General features: G+C 38.7%; 1 long non-coding RNA gene across 1 annotated transcript; it reads left to right on the top strand.

Moving 5' to 3' along the window:
• The first annotated feature begins 3,648 nt into the window (after nt 1–3,648).
• On the top strand, nt 3,649–10,932 carry LOC128120400 (uncharacterized). The gene is made up of 2 exons (XR_008221863.1): nt 3,649–4,700; nt 10,691–10,932. It is a non-coding gene; the product is annotated as an uncharacterized LOC128120400 (long non-coding RNA).
• Nucleotides 10,933–23,750: the final 12,818 nt, after the last annotated feature.

The raw sequence follows: 23,750 nt of genomic DNA on the forward strand, positions 1-23,750 counted from the left end.
AAAGAAATTGAGGAAAGGACAAACAAAAATTTGAAAGAAATTGAAAATTCCTTAAAGAAAGCCAAAAAACAAAGAAAAAGCAATTAAACAGGTGAAGGAAACAGTTTAAGATTTAAAAACTGAAATAATGACAATAAAGAAGACACAAATTGAAGGAATGTTGGAAATTGAAAATCTGAGTAAATGAACAGGAACTACAGATACAAGCATAACCAACAGAATGCAAGAGATGGAAAAGAGAATTTCTGGCATTGAAGATATGATAAATGAAATAGATTTGTCAGTCAAAGAAAATATTAAAGCCAACAAGTCATAACACAAAATGTATAGGTAATCTGGGACACTATGAGAAGACCAAACCTAAGAATAATAGGGATAAAAGAAGGATAAGAATACCAGCACAGAAAATATATTCAACAAAATCACAGAAAAAACCTTTCCCAACCTAAAGAAGGTAATGCCTATGAAGATACAAGAAGCTTACAGAACATCAAATAGACTTGATCCAAAGAAAGTCCCCTCGCAATATAATAATCAAACCACTAAATATACAGAATAAACAAAAAATATTAAGAGTTGCAAAGTAAAAAAGCCAAGTAACATTCAAAGGCAGATCCATTAGAATAACACCTGACTTCTCAATGGAGTCTCTGAAAGCCAGAAGGTCCTGGACAGACATTATGCAGACACTAAGAACCATGGATGCCAACCCAGACTACTATACCCAGCAAAACTCTTAATCTCCACAGAGGGAGTAAATAAAATATTCCAAGATAAAACTGAACTTTCAATACCTTTCCACAAATCCAGCCCTACAGAAAGCACTAGAAGGGAAAATCCAACCTAAGGAAGTCAGATACACCCACGAAAACACAGGCAAGAGATAGTTACACACCAACAAATACCAAAGAAGGGAAACACACAACACTACCACCAAAAAATTACAGGAATTAACAATCACTGGTCACCAATACCCTTTAATATAAATGGATTCAATTTACTTCTAAAAAGACACAGGCTAACAGAAGGATACAAAACAGAATTTGTCCTTCGGCTGCATACAAGAAACACAATTAAACTTCAAAGACAGACACTACCTCAGAGCAAAAGGCCGGGAAAAGACATTCCAACCAAATGGACTCAAGCTAGCTGGTGTAGTTATCCTAATATCTAATAGACTTCAAACTAAAATCAACTGAAAGAGGTTGGGAAAGACATTACATATGCATCACAAGAAAAATCCATCAAGATGAAGTCTCACTTCTGAACATTTATGTCCAAATGCAAGGGCATACACATTTGTAAAACAATCATTACTAAAGCTTAAACCACATATCAAACCCCACACGCTAGGAGTGGGAGACTTCCACTCCTCACTCTCAACAATGGACAGATCTGCCAGACAGAAACTTAACAGAAAAAATAAGGGAACTGACAGATGCTGTGTCTCAAATGGACTTAGTTGGTATCTAAAGAATAATCCACCCTAACACAAAAGAATATACATTCTTCTCAGCACCACCATGGAACCTTCTTTAAAATAGACCAGATACTTGGTCACAAATCAAATCTCAATAGATACAAAAAATTGAATAACCTCCTGTATTCTATCAAACTACCATGGCTTAAAGTTAGAGTTCAACAACAACAAAATTACAGAAAGCCTACAATCTCATGGAAACTGAAAAATGCTCAACTAAATCACCAACGGGTTAAGGAAGAAATAAAGAAAGAAATTGAAAACTTCCTAAAGACCAATGAAAATGAATGTCCTACATACCCAGACTTTGGGACAGTATGAAAGTAGTGCTAAGAGGAAAATTCATAGTACCAAATGCCCACATAAAGAAGTTGGAGATATCTCACAGTAGTGACTTAACAGCACACCTGAAAGCTCTAGGAGAAGAAGCAAAGTCACCCAGGAGAAAAGATGCCAGGAATAAATCAAATTGAAGAGCTGACAACAATAAAAAGGAAAAAAAGAGAACAATACAAAGAATCAATAAAACAAAGAATTGGTTCTTTGAGAAAACCAACAAGATAGACAAGTCCTTATCCAGACTAACCAAAAGGCAGAGAGAGAGCATCCAAATTAGCAAAATCAGAAATGAAAAGGGAGACATAACAACAGACAACGAGGAAATCCAGAGAATGATCAGGTCATACTTCAAAAAACTGTACTCCACAAAATTGTAAAATTTAAAAGAAATGGACAATTTTCTGGGTAGGTACCACATACCTAAGTTAAATCAAGACCAGATAAACTATGTAAATAGACCAATAAACCCTAAGGAAATAGAAACAGTCATCAAAAGTCTCCTAACCAAAAAAAGTCCAGGACCAGATAGTTTCAATGCAGAATTATACCAGATCTTCAAAGAAAAGCTAATACCAATACTCTTTAAATTGTTCCACACAATGGAAACAGAAGGAATATTACCAAACTCCTTTTATGAGGCTACAGTTACTCTGCTACCCAAACCAAACAAAGATGCAACAAAGAAAGAGAATTACAGACCAATCTCCCTCATGAACACTGATGCAAAACCACTCAATAAAATATTGGCAAAAGGACTCCAAGAACACATCAAAACAATTATCCACCTTGATCAAGCAGGCTTCATCCCAGAGATGCAAGGTTGGTTCAACATACAAAAGTCCTTCAATGTAATACACAATATAAACAAACTGAAAGAAAAAAACCACTTGATCATTGTATTAGATGCTGAAAAGGCCTTTGACAAAATCCAACAACCCTTCATGATAAGGACTTGGAGAGATCAGGAATACAGGTAACATACCTAAACATAATAAAGGCAATTTATAGCAAGCCAACAGCCATAATCAAATTAAATGTAGAGAAACTCAAAGCACTTACACTAAAATCAGGAACAAGACAAGGATGTCCACTCTCCTCATATTTATTCAATATAGTACTTGAAGTTCTAGCTAGGAGATTAAAGGGATAAAAATTGGAAAGGAAGAAGACAAACTGTCACTATTTGCAGATGACATGATAGTATACATAAATGACCCCAAAAATTCGACCAAGGAACACTTACAACTGATAAACACCTTCAGTAATGTGGCAGGATACAAGACTATCTCAAAAGTATCAGTATCTCTCGTGTATATATACAAATGACAAATGGGATGAGGAAAAAAAATCAGAGAAACATCACCCTTTACAATAGCCACAAATAATATAAAATACCTTGGGGTAACTATAACTAAGTAAGTGAAGGACCTGTATGAAAAGAACTTTAAGTCCCTGAAGAAAGAATTTGAAGAAGATATAAAAATGGAAAGATCTCCCATGCTCAAGGATAGGTATAATTAACATAGTAAAAATGGCAATCTTACCAAAAGCAATGTACAGATTCAATGCAATCCCCATCAAAATCCCAACACAATCCTTCACAGACCTGGAAAGAACAATACTCAACTTCATATGGAAAAACAAAAAAAACCCAGGATAACTAAAAGAATCCTGTACAATAAATCAACCTCTGTAGGCGTAATGATCCCTGACTTCAAGCTGTACTATAATAAAGCTACAGAAATAAAAACAGCTTGATACGGGCATAAAAACTGACATGTGGACCAATGGAATCAAATTGAAGACCCTGACATTAATCTACACACGTATGAACACTTAATTTTTGACAAAATTCAAAACTATACAGTTGAAAAAAGAAAACATCTTCAACAAATGGTGCTGGTATAACTGGATATCAACATGTAGAAGACTGCAAATAGATCCATATCAATCTCCATGTACAAAACTCAAGCCCAAGTGGACCAAAGACCTCAACATAAATCCAGTTACTCTGAATCTCACAGAAGATAAAGAAGGAAATAGCCTTGAATGCATTGACACAGGAGGCCACTTCCTAAATTGAACACCAGTAGCACAGACACTGAGAACAACAATTATTAAATGGGATCTCCTGAAACTGAGAAGCTTTTATAAGGCAAACGACACGGTCAATAAGACAAAAGGACAGCCTAGAGAATGGGAAAAGATCTTCATCAATCCCACATCTGACAGAGGGCTTATCTCCAAAATATATAAAGAATTCAAGACACTAGACATCCAAAATACCAAACAATCCAATTAAAAAATGGGCTGCAGAAGCAAACAGAGAATTCTCAAGAGAAGAATCACAAATGGCCAAAAGACATTTAAGGAATTGCTCAACATCCTTAGTCATCTGGGAACTGCAAATCAAAACACTGAGATACCAACTTACATCGCTCATCATGGCTAAAATAAATACACTGATAACAAATTTTGTTGGAGAGCATGTGAAGCAAGGGGAATACTTCTCCATTTTTTTGTGGGAGTGCAAACTTGTACAGACACTTTGAAAAACAGTATGGTGGTTTCTCAAAAATGGGGAGTCTATCTACATCAGGACACAGCATTATAACTCTTGGGTATATACCTAAGGAAAGCTCTATCATACTACAAGGACACGTGCTCAACTATGTCATAGCAGCATTGATCATAATACCAGAACCTGGAAACAAGCTAGGTGCCCTTCAACTGAAGAATGGATAAAGAAAATATGGTCCATATACACAATAGAATACTACTCAGCATGAAAAAAGTGACATCATGAAATTTGCAGGAAAATGGATGGAACTAGAAAATATCATCCTTACTGAAGTAACCCAGACTCAGAAGGATAAACATGGTATGTACTCATTTGTAAGTAGATAATAGATGAAAGGCAAAGGATAATCAGACTACAACCCACAGCTCCAAAGGGGCTTTCTACCAAGGAGAATCCCCAGAGGAACACATTGACTGTCCTCAGAAGGGAAAATTAATGAGATCTTCATGAGTAGACTGGGGGTGAGGGGATGCAATTGAGGGTAGGGGATGGGGAATGAGAATATAAGGGAATGGGATGGTCGAGCAGAAATAGGGATGAAGTGGAAGAGCAACAAAAAGTATACTATGACAGAGGGAGACATCATGAGGATATGGAGAAACTGGGTGCTAGGGAAGTTCCCAGAAATCCACAAGGATGACTCCACCTGAGACTACTAACAGTAGTGGAGGGGGTGCCTGAACTAGGTACCCTGGTAATCAGATTAGTGAATACCCTAACTGTCATCATAGATCCTTCATCCAGTAACTGATTGAAGCAAATCCAGAGATCCACAGCCAAGCTCCAGGAGTCCAGGCAAAGAGAAAAAAAGGGTTCTATGAGCAAGGGGCATCAAAATCATGATGGATAAACAAAGACAACTAAATCAAACTAGTAGGAACTCATGAACTGTGGACCAATAGCTGTGGAGCCTCCATGGGATTGGACTAGGACCCCTGCATAGGCAAGACAGTTATGTAGCTTGATCTGCTTAAGGAGGCCCCTGGCAGCGGGGTCAGGATCTATCTCTAGGGCATGAGTGGGCTTTTTGGAGTGTTTTGGTGTGCATGGTGAGACATCTTACCCAACCTTGGTGTAAGAAGAGGGGCTTGGACCTGCCTCAACTGAGTCTATCAGGCTCTGATGACTCCTCACGAGAGACCTTGTCTTGAAGGAGGTGAGAATGGGAGGGAGGAAAGCTGAGGATGGGAGAAGAAAGGGATGGGGATTTGTGGTTGGTATGTAAAATGAATAGAAATTTTCTTAATAATACAAAATTATAAGAAAAAGATGGGACTGCATGAGCCCTTTTTGCATCCATGCTGGGGTACTGGCATGCTTGATCTTATGTCACAATCCCCATGAGTTCATGTGTGTAACTGCACTCTGTTTCTCTGCAAACAACTGTTCTCTCTGGCTCAACAATCCTTCTATCCCCTCTTCCTTGATGATCTTTTAGTCTTAGGGATTTGTAGTAATATAAAATTGTAGAGTCCTAAAGTACTACCCAAGCTCCAATACATGGTCTCATACCCATGGGCACACAGTCAGGCCTATATGGAATCAGTGGCTATTAAACAACAACAACAAAACACATGAAATGTGGAGGAAAGCATTATGGAGGATATAGTAGAAGAACTGGAGGTGAGGGAATGGGGTGAGGATTTGTTCAAAACACTTTATATAGTATGTATGAACATTAAACAAAAAAGAAAGTACAGGGGCTAGACAAATAGTTATTGGTTAAGAGACTATTCTGCTCTTGCAAAGGGCACAGTGTTTGGTTCCTAATATACACATTAGGTGGCTTATGACTGTCTGTAACTGCAGTTTCAGGGAGATTCATCACCTCTGGTTTCTGTGGGCACCTGCATACATGTGCATGTACCTACACATAAACACATGAGCACAATATTTAAAATAATAAAAAAATCTTTTTATAAATTGAAAAGTTAAAAAAAGAGTTCCATACATTACATCTGTGGGATAAGTAGTGCTGGTACTATTTTTCATTCTTACTTTAAGGATGTGAAAACAGACACATTGGAAGAAGCTTTTGCAAATGATAAAGCCATTAAACCAAGAAATGGGGAGAGTACTTATAAATCTGAATTCTAACAGGGAAAAACTTGCTTAATATCAGGGGTCAGAAGAGTAACTCTCTGAGGCACCAGAGTTTTCTAGGACACGTTTACTTGCACTCTGCCCAAGTACTCCCACACTCATTAAAAGTTACTACAAACAGAATGTGTTCACAGGTCCAACAATTTCACCATGTAGCCTTTACAAGAGTGTAGGTTAACTGAGCTCATGAACTCATGTAGGGAAGGTATTACAAATAACTCTGATGTGTTACAACAGAGCCATTTCATCACCAGGAAATCAGAGGAAGAAAACAAGATAACAGGAGAAACAAATATTACAAAAAATTCCTCCCAAAATTATCCATTCCCCAAAATGACCTCCAATCAGAATGGATTAGATGAAATACCAAAGACCTCAAATGAATGATTATATGTATTGCCAACAAAATTAAAGAAGAAAATTAACCCCACAATAAATCACATGATGACACAAAGAAACAGTTAAATGAAAAGGAGAAAGTGAATTAAACAAACGTGAAAGAGGAATTCAGTGAAGATCATACTGAAATGCTTGAAGGGAACACATTCAGTGTAACAAAGGGCTTTGTGGAAAGGCTTGCCAATAAAATGTATCAGGGCAGACTTTGAGCTTGAAGACAAGATAGCAAAATTAGAACATTCCAATGAGTAGAGAGATGGACTGGGCTTTTACCCATGTGGGTGCTGGGAAGCAAACCAGGGTCCTCTGAAAAAGCAGCAAATGCTCTTAACTTCTGAACCATCCTTCCAGTGCCCCTCCCTTTCTCCCTTAATTTTGAGACAGAGTGGCATTATGTATCCCTCACTTGCCTGGAATTCACTATGTTGATCAATATAGCCTCAAACTTACAGAGCTTGCTTCTGCCTCCCAAGTGTTGGGATTAAAGGTATGCACTAACACTCCAGAGAGGGGCAAAATTCTCAAGGGGAAAAATTTAATCCAGAAAAGTTTGGGATTGAGCATTTCAACTTTTGAAACACACTAGGAAACTAGATTATTATAACAAACACAGAATTTTTTCAGTCATGATAAAGAAAGAAAAGAAAACATTCTATAAAAATGATATCAAATCCACTAAGCTACAACTACATAAGATTCTGGAAGGTACCCTTCACATTGAAGAGAAATGTAAATACATCCATTAGGTCACTGGCAAGAATAAACTATACATGAGTGAAAGTTAAGCAAGAGAGGAGCAGGATAACACCAAACAAAATCCAAAAAAGAATTACACAACTTTCAACAACAACTATTATTATTATTATTTTCAATTGCCCCATCTTGGACTAATCAGGGGCTGCAAAGATTGCTCAGTGTTTAAGAGCAATGGCTTCTTTTCCAGTGAACTCAGGTTCCATTTCCAGGATGCACATGGTAGCTCACAACCATCTGTAACTCCATTTCCAGGAGTTTCAATACTCTTTCTGTGCTCCATGGACATCAGAAGTGCAAGTGGTATATAGATGTACATGCAGGTATAACACCCACTCATATAAAATACAAGCATATAAAATTAAAAATTAAACACACATACTTATAAAAATGGATGCAAAGGCAGGAATAAGGCAAGGGAGAATGATGCATAGTGTACTTTCCAGGTGTTTCTGAAAACTTGAGTTCAGATATTGAGACCCCAGAATGCTGGGTAGGCTTGATAGCCCATCAACAATTCAACAACATAGAAAGTGGAGACTGGGCAAATTCAGGGCAAATTAGCCTGCACAAGCAAGTTCTCAGTTCAACTGATAGACTCTACCTCAGTGAATAAAGTGAAGAATGATGGATGGAATTTTCTGATGCCAACCTTGGGCATACAAATGAATGCCAACTTATATGCACATGCACCTCTCCCCACAAGCAACACAAACACATGTGAACAACACACACACACACACACACACACACACACACACACACACACACACACACACACACACACATCTTCCCAATAATGGGTATAGAAACAATCTTGCATCAAAGAAAAGTGTCTTGTCTTAAAAGACAGGCACTCCCTTAGAATGAAAGGACTGAAAAAAAAAAACGTTTCTCTCTGAGGAAATGGAGCTAAAAATAAGCAGACATCACTGTTTCAATTGATGACAGTTTTGGTCCTTGAGGAATGAAAACGTGGCTTGGCGATTAAGAGTGAGCACTTGCATTTTGCCTACAGGGGACATGGGTTGAGTTTTTAGAACATAAGTGCTAATAAATCTTTATTATAAATAACATGTATACTCAGGGGTTAAGAGTACTAGCTGCTCTTGCAGAGAACCTGGGTTCAATTACTAGCACCCACATGGAGGCACACACTCATCTGTAACTCCAAGTTCTTTAGGCAATACATGCATGTGGTGCACAGACATAAATGCAGATAAAACACCCATACACATGAAATAAAAATAAAGAAATAAATGTAAAAAAATATGAAAACTTGTGGTATGTTGGGAACACAGTCTAAGAAGGCTGTTTATGCTTCTAAGTGCCTAAATTTAGAAGTCACAGAGGCCTCAAATAAATGGCTTAATGATACAACTTATAGCACTGGAAAAAACATAACAAACACCAAATCAGTAGGAAAAATACAAAGAAAAAGAGAAATAGGTGGAAGGTAAAAGTTAATGAAATATAATTGGGGAAAAACAATACCAAGAATCAATGAACATCCAGTTCTTTGAATGGAAAATCATCATCAATAAACCCTTAGACAAAGCCACCAAAGGAAAGTGAAAATGCCCAAGGTGATAAACTAGACATGACATCATGAAGATCCAGGAACATAAAATCCAGATCATTATAAAGAAAATCTGAAAACCGTTATTTCATTAAATTCAAAATTTTAGAAAAGAAGTATTGTGGTGGTATTGTGTTCCCCAAAATATTGTGCACACTAATAAACTTATCTGGGGTCAGAGACAGAATAGCCACAATATTAAACATAGAGGATAGGCAGTGGTAGCACACACCTTTAATCCTAGCATTCCAGAGGCAGAAATCCATGTGTTCAAGGATACAGCCAACCATGGTGACTCACGCCTTTAATCCCAGAAAGAGAGCCTTTAATCCCAGGGAGTGATGGCAAAAACAGAAAGATATATAAGGCGTGGAAACCAGAAACTAGAAACATTTGGCTGGTTAAGCATTTGACTGTTAAGCTTCTAGCAGCAGTTCAGCTGAGATTCATTCAGATGAGGACTCAGAGGCTTCCAGTCTGAGGAAACAGAATCAGCTGAGGAATTGGCAAGGTGAGGTGGCTGTGGCTTTTTCTGCTTCTCTGATCTTTCAGAGTTCACCCCAATAACTGGCCTCAGGTTTGATTTTATTAATAAGTACCATTAATATTCATGCTACAAGGTATGGATTTCTAGAAACATTTATATACCATAATGAAAGCAGTAATTAGAGCAGATCAGAAACAAGAAGAGGTAATATTGAAAGAGCATTTTTTAAAAATCTCCTTACATAAAAAATGAGAGTATAAATGGAGTGGTTCCCTGGTGAATTTTACAAGATCCTCAAAATATATGATATCCTTGTATATCATATATTTGCATTATGATTCACAACACTACCAAAATTAAAGTTATGAAGTAGCAAGGAAAATAACTTTATGGTTAATGGTCTCCACAACATGAGGAACTGTATTGAAGGACGGCAGTATACGAAAGATTGAGAACCTCTGTCTTGAAGAGAATGTTTCAAATAGTACTTCCTGAGTCTTCTTCCAGAAATGGATGTATGAACTCATAGGAAATTGTTACACAGCACACTTGTAGCTGCAGGGATTCAGTCAATAGTCTGAGGTTCCCTGTTTCTTGAGAATAAGGGGGACATGGTGAGGCTGGTGATTAGCTCTTTCTCCCTGGAAGATGAATTATCCCAGAAGAAGGAAGGCAGCTAGAAGAGGAGCCTGGCAGTGCATTTATGGTGAAGCAGGAATTGAGTGAACAGTAGGGCAACTCCTGGACGTTTTTGAGAATCGAGACTGAAAACCTATATTCTTACAGTCACTGAAATGCTAGCATATTGGGGAGACTCTGGATATACAGACTGCAAGAGAGCATGGTTCAAAGCAGAAGTTGCAACTAGAGTCCTCCAAATGTCATAAACTTGACCCTGCACAACATATGGACACACTAGATCTGATTGTTCTCCAAGTAATGGATATTCTGTGGTCCTTTCTCTTCCAGATCAACTTTTTTGGTGACAGCTGCATATGAGATAAGACAAAGAATCAGGGAAAATATCAGACATTGGAAGAGACAGGAGCCCTTCATCCAGGAATTTGCTTAAATTCTCTCTCTATTTGAGAGTCAATAATTCCAGTACAATTAACTATCGCCTAAGACCTTTCTCCTTTCCCAGTTATTAACTAACAGTTTAATAATTTCACTAGAAATGCCACTTACAATAAAAGACATGTTGTAAACGCCTTCTTGCTCATCTTTCTACATTAACCATCCATCCTTGTTATCCCATCCAAAGCACTTCCACCATACACTCAAACTTATAGGAGAGAAAATGTAGGCTGAGGAGATTGCTCAGTGGGTAAGGCACTTGCTATGTTTGAAGTACAGAGGTAGATATAGACACAAATCCTGGGGTCTTCTTGATCATCTGGTGTGATATTTTATTTGTGCTGAAATGTGATATTTTATTTGTACGTTAATAAATAAAGTTTGCCTGGAGATCAGAGGTAATAGCCAGCCATTAACATAAAAGTCAGGCAGTGGTAGCACATGCCCTTAATCCGATTACATGGTAGGCAGGGTCTCTATGTGTTCAAGGAAACAGCCAAGTGCCTTTAATTCCAGTACCAAACATAGAGACCTGGAGGTCTGTACAGACAGGCAGTGACAAGGAAGTGAGGTAGTTGGACTAGGAGCCAATGAGAGGGCAGAACAGCAAAGCAATAAAAGCTTGGCTAGACAGGAATTAGTTCTCTTAGAAATCTACAGGAGTGTGGTGAGTTAAGGTTAGCTGGTGGCTCTATTTCCCTGGTCTCTAAGGCTTTCACCCCTATATTTGGTTCTGTGTTTCTTATTTAATAAGACCGTTTAGAAATTTGTCTACAATCTAGTCCTGCCTAAATGATAAAGTCCAGGTTCACTAAGAGACCTTTTCTTAAAAATTCATGAGAGAAATAGTGGAAGATACTGGACGCTAATAGCCTGGCTTTTACACATGCACACACAAGTGAATATACAAAATATGTACCTGCATCCACATCCCCCACCCTCTATATGAGGCAGGGAGAGTACCTCTATCTCAAAGCTGTTATTGAAAATTTAGTGACATGTAAACCAAGACAAGAGAAATACATGTCTCTGCAAGCTGGCTAGCAAAAGTGAAGCAAATTTTAATAGGCTGTTGTGCAGAAAGGGACATCAGCATAAAGAAAAAGAAAAATGGCTGCCATAATGATGTGTCACAAGACAGTGGATTCATTTATTTATATATTTACGTATTTGATTTTTTGAGACAGAATTTCTCCATGTAAAGATCCAGCTGTCCTAGAACATACTTTGTAGACCAGGCTGCCCTCGAACTCACAGAGATCTGCCTGCCTCTACTTCCTAAGTGCTGGCATTAAAGATGTTGGCCACCACTGCCTGGCAAGACATCAGTTTTTTAAGTCATGAGGAATTTTTAATTTTTTTTTTAAACTTTTTAAGATCATGAGGAATTCTTTTTCTCTTTTTCCCATAGGCTTACACTTGACAGAGTCACAGTCTTTGTATTTTCCTTGCATAATCCCATTACCAAATGCTCTATCCTATTGGTTCAGGATGCCAATTTTATCATATATATATTAGGGAACTTGAGAATGTCTCATTTTTGCTCCTGGGTCCAGTCACCTAGCAGACTGCCTAAAACTTTTCAACACTCAGAATTCTGAAACCAGCATGTGTTAAACTCCCAACTGTGACAGAAAGAGACTAACTGCCCTGCGATGCATTAAGTGCACCTCATACTGAAAAGTCGCCATAATGGTTCATTTTCCTGTTGATCAAGACACCGAAAACTTCAGACACAGGACTAGGAATATTTGAGCTGAATTAGCCTAAAACTCTCCTCCCTGAGATCTAGCTTTCACAGTATCAGAAGGTGCCTTGCAAGATGCCAAGAGAGGGAAACAACTAAGAGTCCTACATAGCTGTGATGCTTATGAACCACAACATAATCAGCATGGCAAAATATTCCAAGGGTACAATAGTGATATTCGTGTCTTTGTGGTAACCAACAGCTGTCTAAGTGGACTCAAGTCCTGCTTCACAGGAAGGAAATCATGTCTAGTACTGGAATCCTAGGCATTTACCCATGGCTAGTGAGGTCATGAGTCTTAGAGGAGAACGTACTGTGGTCACGTCACTAGAGCAACATATTTCCTAACTGCTTCTAAAACATATCCTTATACTAAGAGATTAGTGTAGGTATCACCCCACATCAAAGAAGGTACTCTTTGCAACAAACTGAGATGATTATAGAAAACTACAACTAGTCAAAATGCAGATATTAATTGATTGTGAGGTGCCCAGTCCTAATGGAGACATCTACAACATAACTTCTGCACTTCTGGTTCACAGAACCAAGAAATCTATTGTAAGATTTGTGTCTCCTAGAAATGATTGGAAAGTTATTTCCACTAGAAACCACAACAGTATGGCTACCTAAACAAGATGTAAACCATGGTAATATCCATAGACATATTAACATGAAAAGGGGCAATTTTGCAGAACCCCTCCCATAAATAAAAAAACTAGAGGTAATTAATGACTGGTGAGGAGGAATAATTAGTTTATTCCAGGGATTTGTTCCATAATTGGCTATTCAATGCAAAGTAATCAGCCCTTAAATCATACACACCCAGGCCACACTAAATGGACTCAGGTAGCTGTATTTATATATATATATATATATATATATATATATATATATATATATATATATATATATATATATATAAATAAAGTAAAAGAAGCCATCAACTTGAGAGAGTGAGAAGTGGAAATTGGAGAAAAGATGTAATTAAATTTCAACTAAAATATAAAAATTATAAAGAATTATTTGGAATCTCATTCATTCTCTGGAAAGGCTTCTACTTAACATTTAAGGTTTCACTTTATCCTGAAGCAGAGGAGAGCCTCTGATAATATTTGATAATATTTTTTTTCTCAAGACACTTTCTATCCTGGAATTCACTTTGTAGAGCAGCCTGATGTCAATTTCAGAGAACCAACTGCCTCTGCCTCCTGAGTGCTGGGATTAAAGGTGTGTGCCACTACCCACCCAGATTTTTTTAATGTGCATTGATAATATCATCTTTGTTTGAATATAAGACAGTCTTCATTTCACATTGTGATACTTGAACATGAGAGTTTTCATCTATAATCTAGTGATAGACTTTGTCTCATCCAAAAATCACCATTAAAGTTATAACATACCCTTTGATTGATGGCAGCCAAAGTTGGCACCTGTGTTCAGAACTTGTGGTGGTTTGAATAAGAATGGTCCATAGGCTTATATATTTGAATGTTTAGTCATCAGGGAGTAGACTACATGAGAAAGATTAGGATGTTTGGCTTTTTGGAGAAAGTGTGACCTTGTTGGAGGAAGTGTGTCACTGGTGGTGGGCTTTGAGGTTTCAAAAGCCTAAGCCAGGCCCAGTGTCTCTCTCTCTCTCTTCCTGCTGCCTGTGATCCAGTTGAAGAACTCTCAGCTACTTCTTCAGCACCACATCTGCCTGCATGCCACCATGTTCCCCACCATGATGAAAATAGATAATGATAAATAAACCTCTGAAAAAGTAAGCAAGACCCAAATAAATGCTTTCTCTTATAAGAATTGCTTTGGTTGTGGTGTCTCTTCACAGTAATGGAACACTCACTAAGACAGAACCTTCACCACAGAGACATATCATTTCATAAGAATGCTTGGATCCTTTTACTGTATCATTTTTACTTCCTCAATATGCTTCTAACTGTAACACTTCCATGATAATTTTTAATAATACTTTTTAACACAAAACTTTTATTGTTTACTTACTATTATAAGACCAGGACATCAGGGAAAAAAGAACAAAAGAATAAAATGTCATGAACCTATAACTTCGGAGAATTCTCTGAATAATGCCTAGAATATTTCTTTATCATTTTTAGGAAAAATTGTAAAAAAATATTTAATGGTAGTCTTTGTTGTATTTATATACAAATGTACTTCTCTGTCAATACCTTTGCTTTGAACTGTATATTCAACAGTCAAATACCATTCTACAGTATGCATAAGTTGTATTATTTTCTATGGAGTTCCAGAGCTTAAAGGACTAAATAGTATTGCACCTTTGTGCTTTATTTAATTGTCTACTCTGGATGTACTTAAAAGTCATGACTCTTGTCCTACTGAAACCTACTTATATATCTAATTCTACACACCTGTTCTTGGTAAGTACATTGCTTTTAGTCACACATTTGGTTAGAGCAACAAGAAAAGAGACTAAAACAGGTAGAGGGTGTCTTCTGAATCCATGAAAATAAACTAAAAAAGTACAGCAGCACAGATCTATGAATAAAGTACACCTTCTCATGCAACACTCTGAAAGAGCAAACTTTACTGAACACAACTCCTGTGCACACAGCACATTACAAGTGAACAAAGATGTCAGTCTCCATTAACTGCATCATAAGCAGATTTTATACATCATTGGGTATTTAGAAACAATGATATTCTTACATCCCCTACATAACATTATCAAGATCAAACAGTGCTCCGACCGGTTCTGCTGTTCACCTCTCAGGTGTTCAAATGCAAACCAAAACATTATGTGGGCACATCCCCAAATTACTATTAGACCCTTAGCAAAACTATTGCCTCAAGAGAAAGACATCTCTGGTTCCAAGACATAATGGTAAAAGTTGACCTGAAAATAATAGTGTTAGTTTTTAACAATGTAACCACAACCCCCGTGTTAACAACATGCACACAGATAATCTTCAAGCTGGACTTGTAGTTGTATCCTTCCAGACATGGAAAGGAATGAGAAAAACTGGGTCTGTAGAGACAGCTCAGCAGCAAGAGCACTGACTACTCTTCCAGAGTACCTGGGTTTGAATCCAGTACCCACATAGCTGCTCAAAACCATCTGTTACTCCTATTCCCCAGATCCAACTCCAACTTCTGGCCTTTTGGGCACCAGGCATGAATACTGTGCACAGACATACATACAGTCAAAACATCTATACACATAAAATATTTTTAAAAAGAGAGCAAAACCATATTTTAGCCTAGAGATGCCTCCCAAGGCTAACAAGAAGCCAAGAAAAGGGAGATTGGAAAAGGTGCAGGGAGGCCATTTCTTTAAGTGTATGGCTGTCAGGGTCATAAGTATTTTGTTGAACACTGGTCATCCTTTGAGAAGAATTCATTTTATCATCAAATGTAAGCCCTAATTGGGGCTCAAGTTCTCAAGCTAGAACCAAAAACTATCTCATAACAATTAAATATTCCTTCATGCAAGGCTGTGTCCTGTCTTGACCCACAGGTTGAGAACCATTGATTTAGAATCTAACTATAGAACTGTGCATCTCATGCAGAAAGAAATTCCCCACAGCCAGGGTAGGTCACTTGCTCCACAAATGGCCACCTCAGAACTCACAGACACAGGCACACCTGTCCACTATCACAGGATGCAAAAGAGTGGGCATAGCAAGCTTCCCACTTATGAAACTCATGGTTACTCTTGTTTTAACAGGAGAAGCATGTGAGAAAGCAGCCTGAGTTAATGCCATCTAAATGCCTCTCTCCCCATACCATGGTCTAAGAGCAGCTAACAAAGGCAACAACTTGACACAATTGAGCAACTGTTAGTTGCCTTTTCCAAGACTACATCCACCTATCACTCCACTTGATTCTTCAGCTTTTGCAGTGGATGTCATTTTGTAAATTGTTTCCTTAAACAGCATGCTTATTTTTTTTTAATTTTAATTTATTTTGCAATACAATTCAGTTCTACATATCAGCCACGGATTCCCTTGTTCTCCCCCCTCCCATCCCCCTCACCTTCCCCCCACCCCACCCCCCATTCCCATCTACTCCAGGGCAAAGCCTTCTCCACAGCCACAGACTGAGGTCAACCTGGTAGACTCAGTCCAGGTAGGTCTAGTCCCCTCCTCCCAGGCCGAGCCAAACAATCCTGCATAGGCCCCAGGTTTCAAACAGCCAACTCATGCAATGAGCACAAGATCTGGTCCCACTGCCTGGATGCCTCCCAAACAGATCAAGCCAATCAACTGTCTCACCCATTCGGAGGGCCTGATCCAGTGGGGACCCCTCAGCCATTGGTTCATAGTTCATGTGTTTCCATTTATTTGGCTATTTGTCCCTGTGCTTTATCCAACCTTGGTCTCAACAATTCTCGCTCATATAAACCCTCCTCATTCTCGCTAATTGGACTCCCAGAGATCCACCCAGGGCCTTGTCATGGATCTCTGCATCCAGATCCCTCAGAAGTTGGATGAGGTTTCTAGCACATCAATTAGGGTGTTTGGCCATCCCATCACCAGAGTAGGTCAGTTTGGGCTGTCTCTCGACCATTGCCGGCAGTCTGTTGTGTGGGTATCTTTGTGGATTTCTGTGGGCCTCTCTAGCACTTTGCTTCTTCCTATTCTCATGTGGTCTTCATTTACCATGGTCTCCTATTCCTTGTTCTCTCTCTCTGTTGTTGATCCAGCTGGGATCTCCCGCTCCCCCAAGCGCTCTTTCCCTCGACCCTTGCCTTTCATTACCCCCACTCATTTCCAGGCTGTTCATGTAGATCTCATTCCATTTCTCTGTCATTGGGCGATCCCTGTGTCTTTCTTGGGGTCCTGTTTTCCAGGTAGCCTCCCTGGTGATGTGAGTAGCAGACAAGTCATCCTTGTTTCATGTCTAGTATCCTGCTATGAGTGAGTACATACCATGTTTGTCTTTCTGAGTCTGGGTTACCTCACTCAGGATGATTTTTTCTAGATCCATCCATTTGTCTGCAAACCTCATGATGTCATTGTTTTTCTCTGCTGAGTAGTATTCCATTGTGTATATGTACCACATTTTGTTTATCCATTCTTCAGTTGAAGGGCATCTAGGTTGTTTCCATGTTCTGGCTATTACAAACAATGCTGATATGAACATAGCTGAACAAGTGCTCTTATGGTGTGGTTGAGCATTCCTTGGGTATATGCCCAAGAGTGGTATAGCTGGATCTTGGGGGAGATGGATTCCCAATTTTCTAAGAAAGCGCCATATTGATTTCCAAAGTGGTTGTACAAGCTTGCATTCCCACCAGCAGTGGAGGAGAGTTCCCCTAGCTCCACATCCTCTCCAGCATAAGGTGTCTTCAGTGTTTTTGATCTTAGCCATTCTGACAGGCGTAAGGTGGTATCTCAGAGTTGTTTTGATTTGCATTTCCCTGATGATTAGGGATGTTGAGCAATTCCTTAAATGTCTTTCGGCCATTTGAGTTTCCTCTGTTGAGAATTCTCTGTTTAGTTCTATAGCCCATTTCTTAATTGGACTGTTGGGCATTTTGATGTCTAATTTCTTGAGTTCCTTATATATTCTGGATATCAGTCCTCTGTCAGATGTGGGGTTGGTGAAGATCTTTTCCCATTCTGTAGGCTGTCGCTTTGCCTTGTTGACCGTATCCTTTGCTCTACAAAAGCTTCTCAGTTTCAAGAGGTCCCATTGATTGATTGTTTCTCTCAGAGTCTGTGCTACTGGTGTTCTATTTAGGAAGTGGTCTCCTATGCCAATGCGTTCAAGACTACTTCCTACTTTCTCTTCTAGCAGGTTCAGAGTAGCTGGATTTATGTTGAGGTCCTTGATCCACTTGGACTTAAGTTTTGTGCACGGTGATAGATATGGATCTATTTGCAGCCTTCTACATGTTGATATCCAGTTTTGCCAGCACCATTTGTTGAAGATGCTTTCTTTTTTCCATTGTGCACTTTTGGCTTCTTTGTCAAAAATTATATGTTCATAGGTGTGCGGATTAATGTCAGGGTCTTCAATTCGATTCCATTGGTCCACATGTCGGTTTTTATGCCAGTACCAAGCTGTTTTTATTACTGTAGCTCTATAGTAGAGCTTGAAGTCAGGGATCGTGATGCCTCCAGAAGTTGTGTTATTGTACAGGATTCCTTTGGCTATCCTGGGTTTTTTGTTTTTCCATATGAAGTTGAGTATTATTCTTTCCAGGTCTGTGAAGAATTGTGTTGGTATTTTGATGGGGATTGCATTGAATCTGTAGATTGCTTTTGGTAAGATTGCCATTTTTACTATGTTAGTCCTGCCTATCCATGAGCATGGGAGATCTTTCCATTTTCTGACATCTTCTTCAATTTCTTTTTTCAGGGACTTAAAGTTCTTGTCATATAGGTCCTTCACTTGCTTGGTTAGTGTTACCCCAAGATATTTTATGTCATTTGTGGCTATAGTAAAGGGTGATGTATCTCTGATTTCCTTCTCCGCTTCTTTGTCCATTGTATATAGGAGGGCTACTGATTTTTTTGAGTTGATCTTGTATCCTGCTATGTTACTGAAGGTGTTTATAAGCTGTATCAGATCCTTGGTGGAATCTTTGGGGTCGCTCAAGTATACTATCATGTCATCTGCAAATAAGGAAAGCTTGAGTTCTTCCTTTCCAATTTGTATCCCCTTAATCTCCTTATGTTGTCTTATTGCTCTGGCTAGAACTTCAAGTACTATATTGAATAAGTATGGGGAGAGCGGACAGCCTTGCCTCGTTCCTGATTTTAGTGGAATTGCTTTGAGTTTCTCTCCATTTAATTTGATGTTGGCTGTTGGCTTGCTATAAATTGCCTTTATTATGTTTAGGTATGTTCCCTGTATTCCTGATCGCTCCAATACCTTTATCATGAAGGGTTGTTGGATTTTGTCAAATGCCTTTTCTGCATCCAGTGAGATGATCATATGGTTTTTTTCTTTGAGTTTGTTTATATGGTGTATTACATTGACAGACTTTCGTATGTTGAAGCACCCTTGCATCCCTGGAATGAATCCTACTTGATCATGGTGGATAATTGTTTTGATGTGTTCTTGGAGTCTGTTTGCCAGTATTTTATTGAGTATTTTTGCATCAATGTTCATGAGGGAGATGGGTCTGTAGTTCTCTTTCTTTGTTGTATCCTTGTTTGGTTTAGGAATTAGGGTAATTGTAGCCTCATAGAAGGAGTTTGGTAATGTTCCTTCTGTTTCTATTGTGTGGAACAATTTAGAGAGTATTGGTATTAACTCTTCTTTGAAGATCTGGTAGAATTCTGCGCTGAAACCATCTGGTCCTGGGGTTTTTTTGGTTGGGAGACTTTTAATGACTGTTTCTATTTCGTTAGGGGTTATTGGACTATTTAAATAGTTTATCTGGTCTTGATTTAACTTAGGTATGTGGTACCTATCCAGAAAGTTATCCATTTCTTTTAGGTTTTCCAGTTTTGTCGAATAGAGGTTTTTGAAGTATGACCTGATGATTCTCTGGATTTCCTCAATGTCTGTTGTTATGTCCCCCTTTTCATTTCTGATTTTGTTGATTTGGATGCTCTCTCTCTGTCTTTTGATTAGTTTGGATAAGGGCTTGTCTATCTTGTTGATTTTCTCAAAGAACCAACTCTTTGTTTCATTAATTTTTTGTATTGTTCTCTTTGTTTCTATTTTATTGATTTCAGCTCTCACTTTGATAATTTCCTGGCGTCTATTTTTCCTGGGAGACTGTGCTTCTTCTTGTTCTAGAGCTTTCAGGTATGCTGTTAAGTCTCTAGTGTGAGATTTCTCCAACTTATTTATGTGGGCATTTAGTGCTATGCATTTCCCTCTTAGTACTGCTTTCATAGTGTCCCATAAATTTGGATATGTGGTGTCTTCATTTTCATTGATCTCTAGGAAGTCTTTAATTTCTTTCTTTATTTCTTCCTTAACCCATTGGTGATTCAGTTGGGTATTATTCAGTTTCCATGAGATTGTAGGTTTTCTGTAGTTTTTGTTGTTGTTGAAATCCAACTTTAGACCATGGTGGTCTGATAGAACACAGGAGGTTATTCCAATTGTTCTGTATCTGTTTAGATTTGTTTTGTGGCCAAGTATGTGGTCAATTTTAGAGAAGGTTCCATGGGGTGCTGAGAAGAAGGTATATTCTTTTTTGTTAGGATGGAATGTTCTGTAGATATCGATTAAGTCCATTTGAGTCATGACATCAGTTAAGTCCTTTATTTCTCTGTTAAGTTTCAATTTGGGAGATCTGTCCAGTGGTGAAAGTGGGGTGTTGAGGTCTCCCACTATTAATGTGTGGGGTTTTATATGTGATTTAAGCTTTAGTGATGATTCTTTTACATATGTGGGTGCCCTTGTGTTTGGGGCATAAATATTCAGAATTGAGACTTCATCTTGGTGGATCTTTCCTGTGATGAGTATGTAATGCCCTTCTTGATCTCTTTTGATTGATTTTAGTTTGAAGTCTATTTTGCTGGATATCAGGATGGCTACACCTGCTTGTTTCTTAAGACCGTTTGATTGGAAAGTCTTATCCCAGCCTTTTATTTTTAGGTAGTGTCTATCTTTGAATTTGAGATGTGTTTCTTGTATGCAGCAGAAAGATGGGTCCTGCTTTTGTATCCATTCTGTAAGCCTATGTCTTTTTATAGGTGAATTAAGTCCATTGATATTGAGGGAAATTAATGACCAGTGATTGTTCATTCCTGTTATTTTTTGGTGGTGATGTGTGTGTACTTCTATACGTTGGGGTTTACTGCTGTGGCTTTATCTGTTGCCTGTGTTTTCGAGGGTGTATCTGACTTCCTTGGGTTGGAATTTTCCTTCTAGTGCTTTCTGTAGGGCTGGGTTTGTGGATAAGTATTGTTTAAATCTGGCTTTGTCATGGAATGTCTTGTTCACTCCATCTATGGTGATTGAAAGTTTTGCTGGGTATATTAGTCTAGGCTGACATCCATGGTCTCTTAGTGTCTGCATTACATCTGTCCAGGTTCTTCTGGCTTTCAAAGTCTCCATTGAGAAATCGGGTGTTATTCTGATGGGTTTGCCTTTATATGTCACTTGGCCTTTTTCCTTTGCTGCTCTTAATATTCTTTCTTTATTCTGTACGTTTAGTTGTTTAACTATTATGTGGCGAGGGGACTTTTTTGGGGGGTCTAGTCTGTTTGGTGTTCTATAAGCTTCTTGTATCTTCATAGGCATTTCCTTCTTTAAGTTGGGAAAGTTTTCTTCTATGATCTTGTTGAATATATTTTCTGTGCCCTTGAGTTGGTATTCTTCTCCTTCTTTGACCCCTATTATTCTTAGTTTTGGTCTTTTCATGGTGTCCCAAATTTCTTGGACATTTTGGTTCATGACTTTGTTGGCTTTAGTGTTTTCTTTGACTGATGAATGTATTTCTTCTACTGTATCTTCAACGCTAGAGATCCTCTCTTCCATCTCTTGCATTCTGTTGATTATACTTGCATCTGAAGTTCCCAATCGTTTTCTCAGATTTTCTATTTCCAGCATTCCCTCTGTTTGTGTCTTCTTCATTTTTTCTATTTCCCTTTTCAGGTCTTGGACTGTTTCCTTCATTTGTTTCATTGATTTTTCTTGATTTTCTCTCAGTACTTTATTGTTTTCTTCCAGGACTTTATTGATTTCTTCTAATTTGTTTGCCCTTTCCTCTAGTTGTTTACAGTGTTCTTCACATTTTTTTGTCTTTTCCTCTACACAAGCCTCTAGCTTCTTCATGATGTCATTCATAAGGCTGTTTTCTTCTGCTTCTTCCAATTTCTGATGTTCAGGTCTAGGTGTTGGAGGAGGGCTAGGGCCTGGTGATGCTGTATTGCTATTCATTTTGTTGTATATGTTTCTGCCTTGACGTCTGCCCATCTCCTTGTGGTTCGTTCTTGGCCTTATCCGCACACTTGTTTCAGACAGACCAGTGTTCCAAAAGGGAAGTCCAGAGCAAGATGGCAGCTGGGGGCCGGCCTCTAAGTCTCAGGCAGAGGCTTGGGGCTCAGGCGGATGGGCGTGGGGGCAGGGCGTGGAGACTGCAGGGTCTGCCAGGGGTCTTGGAGAAGGGGATCCTTCCCGGTGGGGCTAGCAGGGAACCTGCCCGGTGGCCAGAACCTGGGGCCAAGTTGGGCAGGTCTTCCCTGGAGTGGCTGGTGCCCATGGATGGTGTCCGGGGCAAGGAAGGCCACTCACCAGTGTTCCAAAAGGGAAGTCCGGAGCAAGATGGGAGCTGGGGGCCGGCCTCGCTTATTTTTTGAAATCATGTCTGAAGGTTTAGAGTAGTGGTTCTCAACCTTCCTAATACTGCGACCCTTTAATACAGTTTCTCATGTTGTGGTGAACCTCAACAATATAAATGTTTCATTGCTTCTTCATAACTGATATCTGATACTTCATAACTGATATCTGATATTCAGGATGTCTAATATGTCACTGCTGTTAGTTAAGACTCACAGGTTAAGGTTTAGATGGACACATCGTAAATTCTCTTAGGTTTGAGTTGAGTCCAAATCACCAAAGCAGATAAAAATATATTTAGGTTTCTCTGCCGAAACTTATTGATTTCAAACTTAGTTAAATGGAGATAGAACATTTAGTAATGGCCCAAGAAAAAAAATATAAAAATAATAATTTCCATTGAGTCTGAACTAGAGAAGTTTCTTGATTTAAGAACTTCAATTCAGAATTGAAATCATACATGTATAAGACCTGGATTAAAAAACAACAAATAACTAAATGGGAGGAAGGCTGAGGAGATGGCTCAGCAGATGAAGGCACTTGCTGCCAGGTCTGACAACCTGAGTTTGAGCCTGGGATCCACATGGTGGTGGTGTTCCTAGAGTCTGGACCCCAAAAGACCAGCAAGCAACCAGATCCAATAAAAAAGCAAATAGTCTTTTATTGCAAGTTAATTTGGTCCTCTCCCTCCATCTTTCAGAGCAGTAGAGCAGGGGAGACCCTGAATAGCAATGGGCAAGGTAATTATAAGCAGTAAAGCAAGGGGGTATTGGGGGTCTTTGGGCTGCATAGGAACAAACTCAGGATTGGCGTACCTCCCAGCCAGAGGTGCTGACCTTGGCTTAATTGGTCAGTTTCAGCTGCAGGAAAGTTATTATCTCTTACAGGGTTTGCTGTGGTTACTACATTTTATCTTTATCATGAGCCTGCTAGTTGTATTTTTAATTAGTTTCTTTTACCATATGGGAACATGTG

Source organism: Peromyscus californicus, unplaced genomic scaffold, assembly GCF_007827085.1.
Source record: "Peromyscus californicus insignis strain IS unplaced genomic scaffold, ASM782708v3 Scaffold_2__1_contigs__length_46816999, whole genome shotgun sequence".
Classification (NCBI taxonomy): domain Eukaryota; kingdom Metazoa; phylum Chordata; class Mammalia; order Rodentia; family Cricetidae; genus Peromyscus; species Peromyscus californicus.